Raw genomic sequence first — 13,155 nt, forward strand, 5'->3', positions numbered from 1 at the left:
TCGCTTGGCGGCGCTTTGGACACTCCCCCTATTCTAGTCACTCTACTTTTTGACATCCTTTTCCTTTCATTTCTTCCACTTGCTATAATGGCTATTGTCCTTGCCAATCACTAAGTGCAAGGCGGCCTACCAAACACACATCCAAATTTTTGTCATCAGGCACTTCCAACTAGTATATTTTAATTTTCTAAAACCCACCTTGACTCTATGAATTGTTTCTTTTTTTTTTTTCTCATTTCTACATCCAAATCCCCCAAATTGCACCCCACCTTGCATAAGTTTCTTCCTTCACCTAGTTACCATCCTATGACCTTATCAGAACATTAACGTGGGAGGGGTAAAAGTTCCACTAAGGTGAGAAAAAAAAGAGGAAAGAAAAGAAGAGGGGCAACAGCCTTGCTAAAGCCCTTGCTGAAGTTACAAGGCAAGGAACTCAGCCTAACTGCACTCTTCAGCAAGCATGTGTGAAAGTTGTTGTTTGGAGGCCTGGACAAAAATAAGACGGTCCAAATAGATCATAGAGAGCTTGTTTTCAGAGTAAAATTTGAGCATGACTTCCGCTAAAGAAATGAAATGTGCCGAACCTTTTCTGGTTGACCATTTTGTACTCGACTTGATAGGACACAATGAAACCATTGGGATCTGGCGGCGGTGCCCACTTGACAAAGAGGCCACGGCACTTCCATCAGAGGAGGTGGTATTTTGTGCTGGACCACCACCGAAGAGCTGTCGATGTCATCTGCCTCAGCTGTACCGTGGAAATAAGAAGACGTTTCAAGCCCAAGTTTTCCCCAACCTGGTTCGCACCCAATCCACCAACTTATCGTGGCAATGAAATGCTACATGGAACTCTCAAACAGCATAGCTCCATTTGCAGCAAGAGGTGGGAGCAAAACAACGGACCATTTGGCAACATACCCCTTTTTTAATGAAACAATGGGCCCCATTAAGCTGCTCGTATGAAACAGTGAAAGAGAAGTGCAGATGAACAGTAAATGATATTTCATCTGCGAGCTCAGCCAAAGAGAATGTACTATTCGTAATGAGCGCATGGAAAATGGCAGCCATAGAGAAACAGATGCATATTCTTGGCCACACTCAGAACGATGATAAATTTTCATGATGTATCCCATACAGTGATGACAAATCGTGCACACACAACTTGCAAGGTTCCTAGTTTTGCCGTGAGGCATCGTACCGTTTGTCGACTGCACTGCAGTATTACGATCAATTTATGTTGTGTCATTTTCGGAGAGTTATTAATGATCCATCTTTGTCAATCAGCTTTCAGTACTTTTCCCTCCAAAATGCAGAAAACATGACAACGCTTACCTAGAGGAAGTGTGCGAATCCGTGTGAGGGACTCGAAGCTGCAACACATTAACTCATTCCCAAACTTTGCATTAGTGTCGCAAGTGTAGAGAGGCTTGTTGTCCCGGCCCAGCAACCTCTTGTGACAAGCAGGACCTGCACAAAACAAAAATGGCCGTGAGATGCCAGACAGCACTACTCGCCCTGCAATGACCTCCTTATAGGGCCATAAACAGCTCCAGCAACAAGCTCGCCATGTACAGTACACTGCGGCGATCACATTTTCCGAATATTACACAGCGCTGCGCGCCGCGCAGACCCTCCATTTGAAAAACAATTCTCGCACCTCTTTCCTTAACCTGACCAATCCCCATCGTACGCGCAGTGACGCAAACTTCCCCATGGGCAACTTGACGTACCACTGAGCTCGTCGATTGGTCTAAACCAGGTCTCAACAACCACTGTCAAGTTAACGTCAGTTCCTGTTCCCACCCACCGCTACGAAACAGCGCCTTGTTTTCTTGGCCCTGCGGTGAGGCGGTTTCGGCCACGCAGTTGTCGCGCGTATGTTCCTCGCACTGTATAGCAACCTGCACGTACTTCGCCTTCGAGGCGAAGCGTTGTTCAGTTGTCGGCTGCAAATCGAACGGAGAGAGGGGAATCTGGTAGCTCGGACGGGTCGCCTTGATCGCGTGGCAAGCGGGTTTCTCCAGCTTTCCTCTCGCGCCCCTTCGACGTCTTGGAAAGCAAGCACGCATTCCTGCTGCATTGTGAACTGTCACAGAGGTTTAAAAATACTGAAGAGCAGAAAACTGCCCGTCATGTTACGGAGCATGTATGACAATGTAAGCAATAACAACCAGGAGCTGCAGCAAGAGGAAGTGCTGACGTCGTGTCACGTTGCCGAAGTTGTGGAGTCACGACACGGGCGAAGCCTTCCCCTCCCTGTGGTGAGAAGGGCGCGAGGCCCGTGCGAAAATTTGAAACCAGCTGAAACGGATGTTCTAACCCCTGTAACTTTCTTATTATAGCATGTATTCGCAAAATTCTTGCGGCAGCATGTTTACGTAGCAAAATTGCACATTTTTATCTTCACTACAATTTTTGCACCTCGGGGTTGTTTACTGGCCCTTTAAACTACAGTCGACATCGATAAAACAGTCAACACAATGCAATAAAGTCAAGCACATGTAAAAGAACGACTCTATGGTGCAAGGTCTCTTAACGGACATCAGTACAAGAAATTATCGGCTACATGAGGAGCTAAACTGGGAACCCTGGATTAAGTTCTACTGCTTGAGGTTCTTTCATGTGCCCCTCGATTAAAGTGCCACATGCTTTTTTGCATTCCATACTCATCAGGATGCCACAACAGTGATGGGAAACGAATCCGTAACCAGTGACTACTGAACAATAAGAGATGTTCGCTACAGCTGTTCTGCCTTCAAACAACTTCTGGAAAAGCTTAATGACTCCATTTTCTTTTCCCCTTTCCCAGAAACAGGTTACTGAGAGCATTACTGAGGTGTTTACTGCGTGTTCTGGGAGCGACGTTGATATGTGCACATTCAATAGCAACTCCTCTGTTTGCTTTAATTTTGGTACGGTAGTCTCGCTTCTACTTGCCGTCATGCAGTTCGTATTTTTTCTTCGTTAACACACCGCCTGTCCTACAGCAGCGCGAAACCCAGATTCATTAGGCTGGCTATTCCGGATGGTGACGATGGCACCCTTTGGAGCACCTATGACACACAAAATGTGCTACCAGTACGAATGAAGTTGTTATCAACCCTGGTCTCTTTCGTACCATCTTTTGTACCACGAGGCAGTGGAGAGGGCTAGGCACGGACACTCGATAATACGAGATGCTGATGCACGAGAACACCTCTGAAACCGCTGGACCGCACTCACCCGTATCGAGTAATCCGTGAAGTGGTGCAGTCCTCTTGCAGCATCTGTGTCTGATTTGAACCCAAGCACAAAAGTGGTGTTCCGCGGAGGATGCATGCCATTAGACGAACCACACACGTCGAAGACGTCCAGCATGTCCTTGAGGAGGAGCCTCCGTTTCCCTCCACCGGCTGTAGCAGCGGGCGAGGTCAAGGGAGTTGGAAGGAGTGCCGCGAGGGCGGGACAGTCGATGGGGAAGTGTGATTTCCGCAGTGCTTGCGCTCTCTCCCTCCAGGCCGTTGTCACGCCCTGTCTCACTTTCTCCTTGGAGGTACGAGCGCTTGTGCCTTTCTGCTGGTTTGATCGCGTCTGGCCTGAGCGAGAGAAAGGCAAACATGGTGCTCCTTGTAGTGTTAAAAGGGCCCCTCACCAGGCACCACTGCAATTTTTTGTTTACACACTTTAGTTGTAGGTGCCACCATCTAGAATAATAATAATATAATAATAATAATAATAATAATAATAATAATAATAATAATATAATAATAATAATAATATACTGGGGTTCGCCATCTAGGAAGCTTTTTTCTGAAATAATTTTTCAAGTGCATCTATTATCGCATTGCAATTGTTGCAATGGTTGAATGCATCAAACGCGATTTCCCCAATTTAAGTGGGTGCTACCTTTTTTGAAAGACGACATTATGTATGGCGTCCTCAAAGCCCGTCCGATCCTCAACTTCTTCCTCATTGACCTCACGTCCCGAGCACTCTGGCACGGTGGGCAGTGTCATTGATGGCGCCGTGGCAGGCGAATGTCAGTGGGCTTGGCAAGTGGCTTCTCAGCAGCTCTGACGATGTGGGGGCTAGTGGATCTTTACCATCCTGCTTTCCCCGAAATCCCAGTGCCGCTGTGGTCACCAGAAAGACTTAACTAATTAGATGTGGCGTGTAATATCGCGAGGAATAACTAGAACCACCAGAATAGAATAACCATAGCGAAGGGCCTGCAATTATTTGTGGCCATCTGGAATTCTTCCATGAGCACAGCACACAGCTCTTTTTGCATTCAGCCTCATTAGAACGACTGCCATGGCCAAGAAACCAACTTGTGACCTCGACAGCACAACCGAGTCACTGTGGCAAGTAAAAGACACAGTCTCACTCAATCATTTCATGTGATGCCAGTGATGGCCAAGGTCCTACTAAATGAGCAACTGTCATGACCCAGCCCAATGGAGGTTGAGACATTTGTACTAACCTTTTCATTTGTTTCTAAGAGCAGATGATGTGACCTTACATTAAGTGCGTTTAAGTAAGTAGTACACTTAGCTGCCACAATGGTGTTCTCTCTTGACGTTTGAGAAAGACACTTTAAGAATAATTTGAACCAATTCATGCCAGACACAAATCAATTCATGCCAGTCAAATGCAGGCAGGCTTTCATTTTATTGCTGTTTGTTACAGCCTACTTACTGCCTGCTGAATGATATGCGTGATATACAGGCCAACATCTGAAATCAAGACTATAAAACATTTTTACTGGCTGCTAAACCTTGCTTTTTCACCAAACGCCGAAATTCATCTGAACAGTGATTTGAGGTCAGTGACTTAGCAATAATTCCATGTTTACAGCCCTGAGGCAAATTTTCTTTTTCAACCTGTGGCATAATAATTTACAGTGACGTCCAATCTTAGAGTGAACGCTGCTCAGCGTGGCTGCACTCTGTGGAGCGCAGTGCATACGGCTTGGCCGCGCAGTGAAACGAAGCGACGCACGCACACACGAGTGCGCCCTCTTGCTGTACTACAACCAAGCAAGACCGGCGCCTGGCTGCTACGAAGCGGCACGCTCGAGTGATAAAGTAGACGAGGCAAAGTATCTCCCGTGCGTCCGTGTGCGCATGCGCCGCTACACTTCGATGCACGGCCGCGTCAGCTGCGCTAGCACTCTGCGGAGCGCAGCCACGCTGAGCTGCGTTCACCCTAACAGTGGACGGCACTGTACACACCACACACACGCACATCAAAGAGGACGCCTGTCTGCAAGAACCACCGCAGTAAAAGTGCACTACTCACGGTCGATGCAGTAGTCTCGGCTTTCGCCCAAGTACTGGTGTTGAGGAGCGCTGGGCTGGGCTATGCCCACCACCCGATAGTACCGTACATCCCCGTTGGGGTGCTTCGGTGGTGTCCAGCTGATGACAAGTTTTGAGTCTTTAGCAGGATGTGCTTTTAAGTTCTGAGGCTGGCTTGGTGCTGAAATGCAATGGGAACAAGAAAAGCAACACTGCTTAGAGGGCTGAAAAATGTAACAGTAAAAAAATGTGCGGAGACCACTTCAATGATTGCGAAAGTACAGGCAGCTTTTAATTCGCTTTTTCAAAATAAAGATGCACTTGATGGCATGTATTTGTTGCATAAAGGACATTTAGGTAGTGACTGTTGCTTCATTACATACTTTCCATGAAGAACAGAGCAGTCAACCTGAACATCTGTAGCAGTAGAGTTGAGCGCATGTGCATCTACAGAGCTATCCCAGCTGCCATTTGCCAAATCATGTGATGGCCGCACCTTTCTTTTCCCAAGTGTGCCAAAGTGCAGCCCTTCAATAAAACCAAACACGTTGGTCTAATTAATTTTTTTTCCAATTACAGGCATGAATCCTCTGTGCCCAGCCATCATCACAAACCCAAACAAAAGCGAATGTCATCCTTTTCACAAATAGCCGTACTCATTGGTCCACCTTTGTGGACCATCTCATCTTTGGTGGCATCGATGGCGTTGGGGATCCCTGCTATTTTGAAGCTCTTCACAATCATGTCTAACAGTACTGCATACCACACACTAAGGACACATTAATAAATTAATATCAGCAGTGCCCTCCAAGTTCATCCAGTGGGGATGATTTTGTCATTTCCCTCAGCCATCCACTCTGTGCAGTCACATGAATTGGCCTGTTGATAGGAAACAAGAAGCACAACTATGCATTGTACAAAATTTTGCCTATGTGTGCATGACAATGTAGCACTGAATGTTATTACATCATCGCTGGAAATCATTTATTTTTTCTGGTCAAATTTTTGGCTGCCAAACTGGGGGTGCAGCCCTTACAAGGACCTATATAGTACGCACCATATCACAAACAAAAGGAAAGAAGCAAACTATTTTTTTCCAGAGCAGCAGCTGCTGGGATTGTAACTATGGAGTGTGCTCACCTGCAGGAAGGGTCTTGAAGTAAAAGATGTCACTCTGTGCTCCTTGTGTTGAAGTTGTTGTGAACAGTGTGTAGGCCTTGACATAGACAGCGTACTGCGTGAATGGCTTTAGGTGGGCAATGATCTGGTTTTCAACACCTACGTCTGCATCAACCACCTTCCACCTAAATTAGAGAGAGAGAGAGAGCTGTTAAAAATTACCAAGCAAGAGCTGGAACTATGCAAACACACAAGAAGACACTTAAGAACCAGTTCCGCCATTGGCCTCAGAAGCAACGCGTCCCATTTATGAATGGTAAACATCAGTCGGCCATTAACCATAAATGAGGAGTATTAGGCTGCATTTAAGCACAAAAAAAATCTGGCAGAACCAATCTAGTACAGTGATTGAGTTTCCTTCTTTTTCTAGTGTCCATGTTTGTGCGTGAAATATTCTGTCAAAAATGAACCAGTACCAACTAGCGCAATTATCTATGCTACTGCTTATGGAATAAGCCACTCCCAATTCACACAGTTTACCAACTTACATAACAGACAATCAAACAGGGCATCATCGCTGCTTGGCCTCATTGCTTTTGACGGCCAAATGTATAGTGTTTCTGCAGACATTCTAGCCCTCCGCAAGCAAGCCATGCATGCACCATGGTGCCTTCACGGCGGCACCATGGGGAGCTTTCACGCTTGGGCATGTTTAAGTGTTCTGCGAACGTCTTATTTTCTTGGTATTCCTGGCACTGCTTGGAAAATCATGCTGTCAACTCAGCCTTTTTTTCCCCACTGAAGCTCCCGTGGACATCAAAATTCTTGCTTTTGATGCTGTTTTGGAGCAGTCTAGTGCAATTTTTGCGATTTTTATGCTTTTGGAGCAGCTTGGCGCAAGAAAACAGATTCGTATCAAAAATGCGCAATATGCGCAGCTGTCTCACCCCTGTTAACTCTTGAGTGCGGCCATGAAAATAGGCACTCGCTTACCATGAGGCAGAACCAAGTAAAATTTCTCAAATTTACTTAATTTTTTTCACGTGGTTATTGTAATGAGGTCAGAGAAAACAGAACAAAGTAAATTAGTTCAAAAGAAGAAATGCTATTGCATTCAAATACACCGTTTGAATGATTTAGCATTTGAAAACTAGCTGATGCAACAGGTTCGCACAGCCTCGTGAGGACTAGTGCCTTATCTCGTTAAGCCTAACTAAAAGCAGGCAGTAGTTCCAAGCAGAGCAAGGCCTCAAGAACCACTGGCCCCACCTGCACACAAATTCCAGCTCATCGCGAGAAGAATTGTAAAGTACAAAACAAATTTCGCACTTTGTAGAAAGGAAATATAAAACGATCTAAATTCAATATTGAAATTTTTGCCTTCCATCCGTTTCTACCCAATACATCAGAGAGAGAGAGAGAGAAACAAGGGGTAAAGGCAGGGAGGTTAACCAAGCACATGATCAGCTGGCTATCGTACAATTGGAGAGGGGGAAATTATGTACTTAACATAAGCATTCCAAAATGCGAATGTGACCTTAATCCAAAGATGCCGAGCAGCTTTATGATTAGTGTAAAACATTATGCCCCCCCTATAAAAAAAGGCTAGCAGCCATACTCACACATCTTCTTTGCAAGCATCCCGACCATCATAGAGTGTCACGTTTTGGAACGGGCTGCAAAGAAGGCAGAAGAGGCAATGTGTGAACAAAACGAACTGACAGTGACCTGTCATCAAGCAAGACAGAAGCTTGCAGGAACACACAGGCTTGAGGTAATGAAAAGAGGATCAACAAATCATGCTGCTGGAGCCAATGTTTCGACAAGAAGGCTCGTCTTTTGTCAGAGCAGGCAACGTTTTGACTAAGGCGCTTGCATACGCCATCAATGACAAAGAAAAAGTCTTCCTGCTAAAATGCTAGCTCCAGTGCCATCGCTCGTTCTGTCACTGCTCGCAAAACACAGGAGTTCAACACTTACGCCTCACGATAGTACACCACGTAGCCAAGAAGAGACCGTTTGTCGTGAATCACTTTCTCGAACTGCAGGGACCAGTTGATGACAGCAAACTTGTTCCCCAATTTGTTAAGCCCGGCGCTGATCTTGTGAACTTCACCTGAGACGAAAAGCAATGGCCAACATTGTACATAATAAGAGAACGAGTAGTAGTTGCCGTGACTGCATCACACGCAACTACAGGTTTTAGTACTGTCCCAAACAACATTAAAGATGCATGCGTCAGATCAGCCAAGCCTTGCTTACTGCAAACAAGCACATAATCTTGCTGATACTAGACACTGCTGTGGGTTTTAACTCGAATGCATGCAGTTTTGAAACTGCAGTTGAACATCAATATAACGGAGTCATATGCACAAAAAAGAAGCTTCAATATATTGTGAACTTGATTGCATTGAAGTTTTTGCTTTTCAGTTGAGCAAATGGTGTTCAGCATACTTTCAAGATTCACATTCCACTACATTTTGCGTGGGTGTGTTTGTAAATATATTACAAGCAACGTTAGGAGCGACACTAAGCAAAATGAGAGGAGAGTGTAGTTTAGAAATGGAAAAAAGATCAAGAGCTTCGTGTGATATTGCAGCTAGTACAAAGAGGGCATTGTTATTGGACACAAAATGAAAATTCAGCGATGCTGCACATAAATGGCCAACAAAAAAATGGATGTCCGAGACATTGAGACAGCCCATGATTTGTTTAAATATGTACAGGGCACTACGGAGGATGGATGGATGGATGGAAATAACTTTATCGAGAGGTCCTGCAGGCTTTAGAGACCCTGGCTCAGCCCTCCCGCGATGGGAGGTCGATATCTTGTCTCTGAGCCTCTTTGCGGGCCCACTGGACAGCCCATATTTGGTCACAGAGTTCTAAGCTGCGCAGCGCAGCGGCCCACCTCCACCGCAAATCTTTTTTTTTTTTTTTGTCTGCTTTAAACTTGGTAAAACCCCAATTTGCCTTTTTTCATTTTTGCAATTCGCCACGGTGCCCTAGTGATACCTTGTTGTGCTGCTGAGGTCAAAAATGAGGGTTCAATTCTCAGCCACGGTGGCCACATTTCGATGGAGGCGAAAACACCCGTGCACATCGATTTAGACACACACCAAAGACCACCAGATTGTAACAACTGATTCAGAGTTCCCCACTACTGAGTGCTTAATAATCTTGTCATAGTTTCAACACGTAGAACTGCAGCATATAATTTCCTATTTTTCTTCTTCAAACCTGAAAGCTTTGTTGTATCATCGAAACTGCATCCCAAAACTACTTTGTTACAATGAGAGAAAAAATATGTGCACTTCAATGGAAGCAAGAAACGCAAATGAGAAAAGCTTGTTAAATCACGAATGTTGTTATATTGAGATTCGACAGCACGTGCGTCTTTCCATACACGCATTTTTGTAGAGCGTGTTTACGAGTGCATGTGTCTTTTGTTATTGGAAAATGGACACTCACAGGCTGCCCGATCCCCATTGGTGTGCGGCGATACATCGTGGTCGCTCCACTCCTTGATGGTCGTGTGCTTCTTCAGCTCCTCAATTCGACTGATGCACAGCTTGGGATTGATGTGGAAGAACACCTTGCCATTGTTCAGGGTGAGTGTGCGGTTGGATGGCTGGCTTGACCAATCCCAGAGTAGTTGCAAGTTCTGGTTGTCCAGGACGATGAGGGAGTAGCTATGTGAAACAAGATGAAAAGCACAAAATCTTGAATGAACAATAACCAAATACATGTATCCACACAACAGAGTTAGGTGATAAGTAGAATACAGATCCTGACATTCAGATCTCTCAAAATTTTAAGTGTGACATGGCTTGATACAAATTTGAACAACCAAAGCTAAAAGCTTTATTTACTCAATTGTGATGCAACCTTTTAACAGAGAAGCTGCTTAGGGTCGGAGAAACTCTGTTAGTCGTGTACAAAAACTCTCATCATCATGAACGCAATAACTCAACTGGCACGCGCTTTCTTTGTCCTCTTCTTCATCTTCTACTTCGCTCCCAGGACACATGCGCCGATTTTTTCGGCATGGGATGCAATATACCGGATGGGCGAGAGAAAGAGTACAGAGAAAGAGAAAGAAAGAGAAGAAAGACAGAGAAAGAAATAAACAGAGAGAAAGCGATAGAAACAGACGCAAGAAAGAGAAAAACAGAGCGAGACAGAAAGAGAAAGAAAGAAAGAAGTGATAAATAGAGAGAGAGAGAGAAAGGGAAGAGAGAGCGAGAAAGAAAAAGCAATAGAGAGAGGAATAAATAAATACACATAAACAGACAAAGAAAAAAGACAGAAAAACCTAGAGAAAGAGAGGAAGAAAGAAGGAGAAAAATAAGGAGAAACAAGGCAAGCCCCCAAGCCTCACTGTTCCTTCAGGCTTGGCACTGCTAGTGCAAAGCTGCTTCACTTTTCTTTTTCCCACGACTTTCTTTACTTAATAAAGTTGATCTTGTTGTTACATTCGAATTAATCGCAGTACTGTTCATCTTAAAAGAAAATATTCTAAACCTTGCAACTTTAGCATTACGCTGATAACCTGTACCTATAAGTTCCAATCTAGTCCATAAACAAGCCGACCGAGGTAAGAATTTGTTTTGTGTTCAAATCGACACTATTCTTGCTCTGTTGCTTGTGCCGCAGTATGCCGTGGCCTTTCACAACAGCGGGTTGCACATTTGCGCTGACAATCATGAAGGTCTCGGCAACTACCCTAATACAGTCAAACCTCGTTAATACGTACCCGCTTTAAACGTACTAACGGTTAAAGCGTAGTTGCGACGAATCCCCAACAGAGTCCCATAGAGCCCAATGCATTTGCTGACCGCTTAAGGGGAGACGCGGGTCTTTTTTTTTATTTCTTTTATTAGCTGGGTGAACTGAACGAAATTTAACAAACTTATCCCATTTTTTCTGCAGATTCCAAATTTCTAATTAGATTTTTGGTAGCTGCATTAGTACAAAAGATGTGCAATCTCTAAAAGCATATTTCTTACGGGAATTTTGGCAACTTTACTTTGTCAAACACAGAAACAAAGTATTTGGCAAGGCTGCCAGAGAGCTGGTTTAGCCGGTGATGCTAATCCGATTGTCTTCAACAAACTTTGAATGCAAAATAAATAGACGTAAATGTGAGTGAAATTTTTTTGCTGCATACTATTTCTTATAATAGAGAATTATTATTTGGTGAACAACATTATAAGAAAATAAATAGCATCACCGGCTAGACCAGCTTCCTGGCAATCTTGCCACATACTTTGTTTTTGTGTTTTACAAAGCAAAGTTGCCAAAAATCCCCGTAAGAAATATGCTTAAATATGTGTTAGAAATTGCATATCTTTTGTTCTAATGCAGCTACTAAAAATCTACTTATAGATTTTGAATCTGCAGAAAAAGCTGAATAAGTGTATTAAATTTCATGCCATTCACCCAACTTTTAAAAAACCATTTTTTAAGACTCACGTCTCCCCTTAAAGGAGCACTGACACAAAAATTTTGCACCTTGTTTTTTTTGTTGCAATAGATAGCTTATGATCCACTTATCATGGCTGCAAACCTCGTTTGCGTGATTGCGCAATGGTTATTTATTTAGAGACGTTTTTAGAGCGCCCAGTCGCAGTTTCGGTTTCAAAGAGCACCGAGCTAGGCAGCTAGTTCCGGAAGACGGGTAACCACAGCTGGCCACGTGAACACGCAAAATTGTGACGTAGGCAGCGCGCGAACGTGGGTGCGGTGGGCGCCGAACCAGGTCAAGTGGCGTCAGCTATGGAGGATTAGAAACAACTAACAAACGCGTAATCTATGTCATCCAAGCATTCGGAAGCGCCCATCTCGACTCGCTAAGCTTACAGCATCGATTATTTGACTATGGCTCTCAAAAACGGCACCGAATCGGGACGAATACATTGCTGTCGAAGCTTAAGGACATGAATCTAAAGCAAGTGGAAGCATCAGTTCGGAACTTACACGTTACAGAGCGCACGGCGGCCACTTGATAGATTCAAAGTGGATGACAACCGCTTTTGGCAGTGCTGCCATGTTTTTCGGAGGCGCGAATGCCTCGCCGGCGAAGCTTGCCATGCAAGTTGGACAGCTCTCACGTGCGGCGACGGCCGACGTTCTGCGGCACCGCGCCGTTGCGGCAGGCTTGCCGCTAGCGTGAGCGGGCCATAACATCTGCCAACGGGCACGACGAGCGAACAGCGGAAGAGAACACAACTAGCACACGCAAAGCCGCAGGCACGTAGGAAGAAATGGCAGGTAGAACGGCACAAGCGCAAGGGCACAACCAGCCACCAGCCAACACAAACTCGTGACGTAGGTTTGTTTACACATCCGCCGCGTTGATGTCGGCGTCGCGAAGCGCTCGCATCTCGCTCAGTCGCGCGGCATGCTCTTTAAATTTGATTTTAAATATGTTCTAGGCTATATTGGCCCTTGATATTTCGTAGACGTTGTCTACGGCTCCACATACATCTATTTCACTCATTATCTCGCCTTCGAAATTTTGTGTCAGTGCTCCTTTAAGCCATAGTGGTTTGCCTTATGCCTACCGGTTAGTGCGTACCCTGCGTACCGCGATAACATTTGTGCCATAAAATTTTACTGCGCCGCTGAACTTCCCGACGCCACAATGTGCCGCCAAAGGTTTTCCACCTTTTTTGAGAAGTGCGGAGATCAGTCAATCACCGATTCCGATCTCCGCGCGATTGCGGCGACGCCTTTGCAGGCATTGCGAAAGAAC

The 13,155-nt window shown here is 45.0% G+C and overlaps 1 pseudogene; it reads right to left on the reverse strand.

Moving 5' to 3' along the window:
* The window catches only part of LOC119385926 (insulin-like growth factor 1 receptor), a 178,297-nt pseudogene that overhangs the window by 13,061 nt on the left and 152,081 nt on the right, over nt 1–13,155 (reverse strand).

Source organism: Rhipicephalus sanguineus, chromosome 3 (genome assembly GCF_013339695.2).
Source record: "Rhipicephalus sanguineus isolate Rsan-2018 chromosome 3, BIME_Rsan_1.4, whole genome shotgun sequence".
NCBI lineage: Eukaryota > Metazoa > Arthropoda > Arachnida > Ixodida > Ixodidae > Rhipicephalus > Rhipicephalus sanguineus.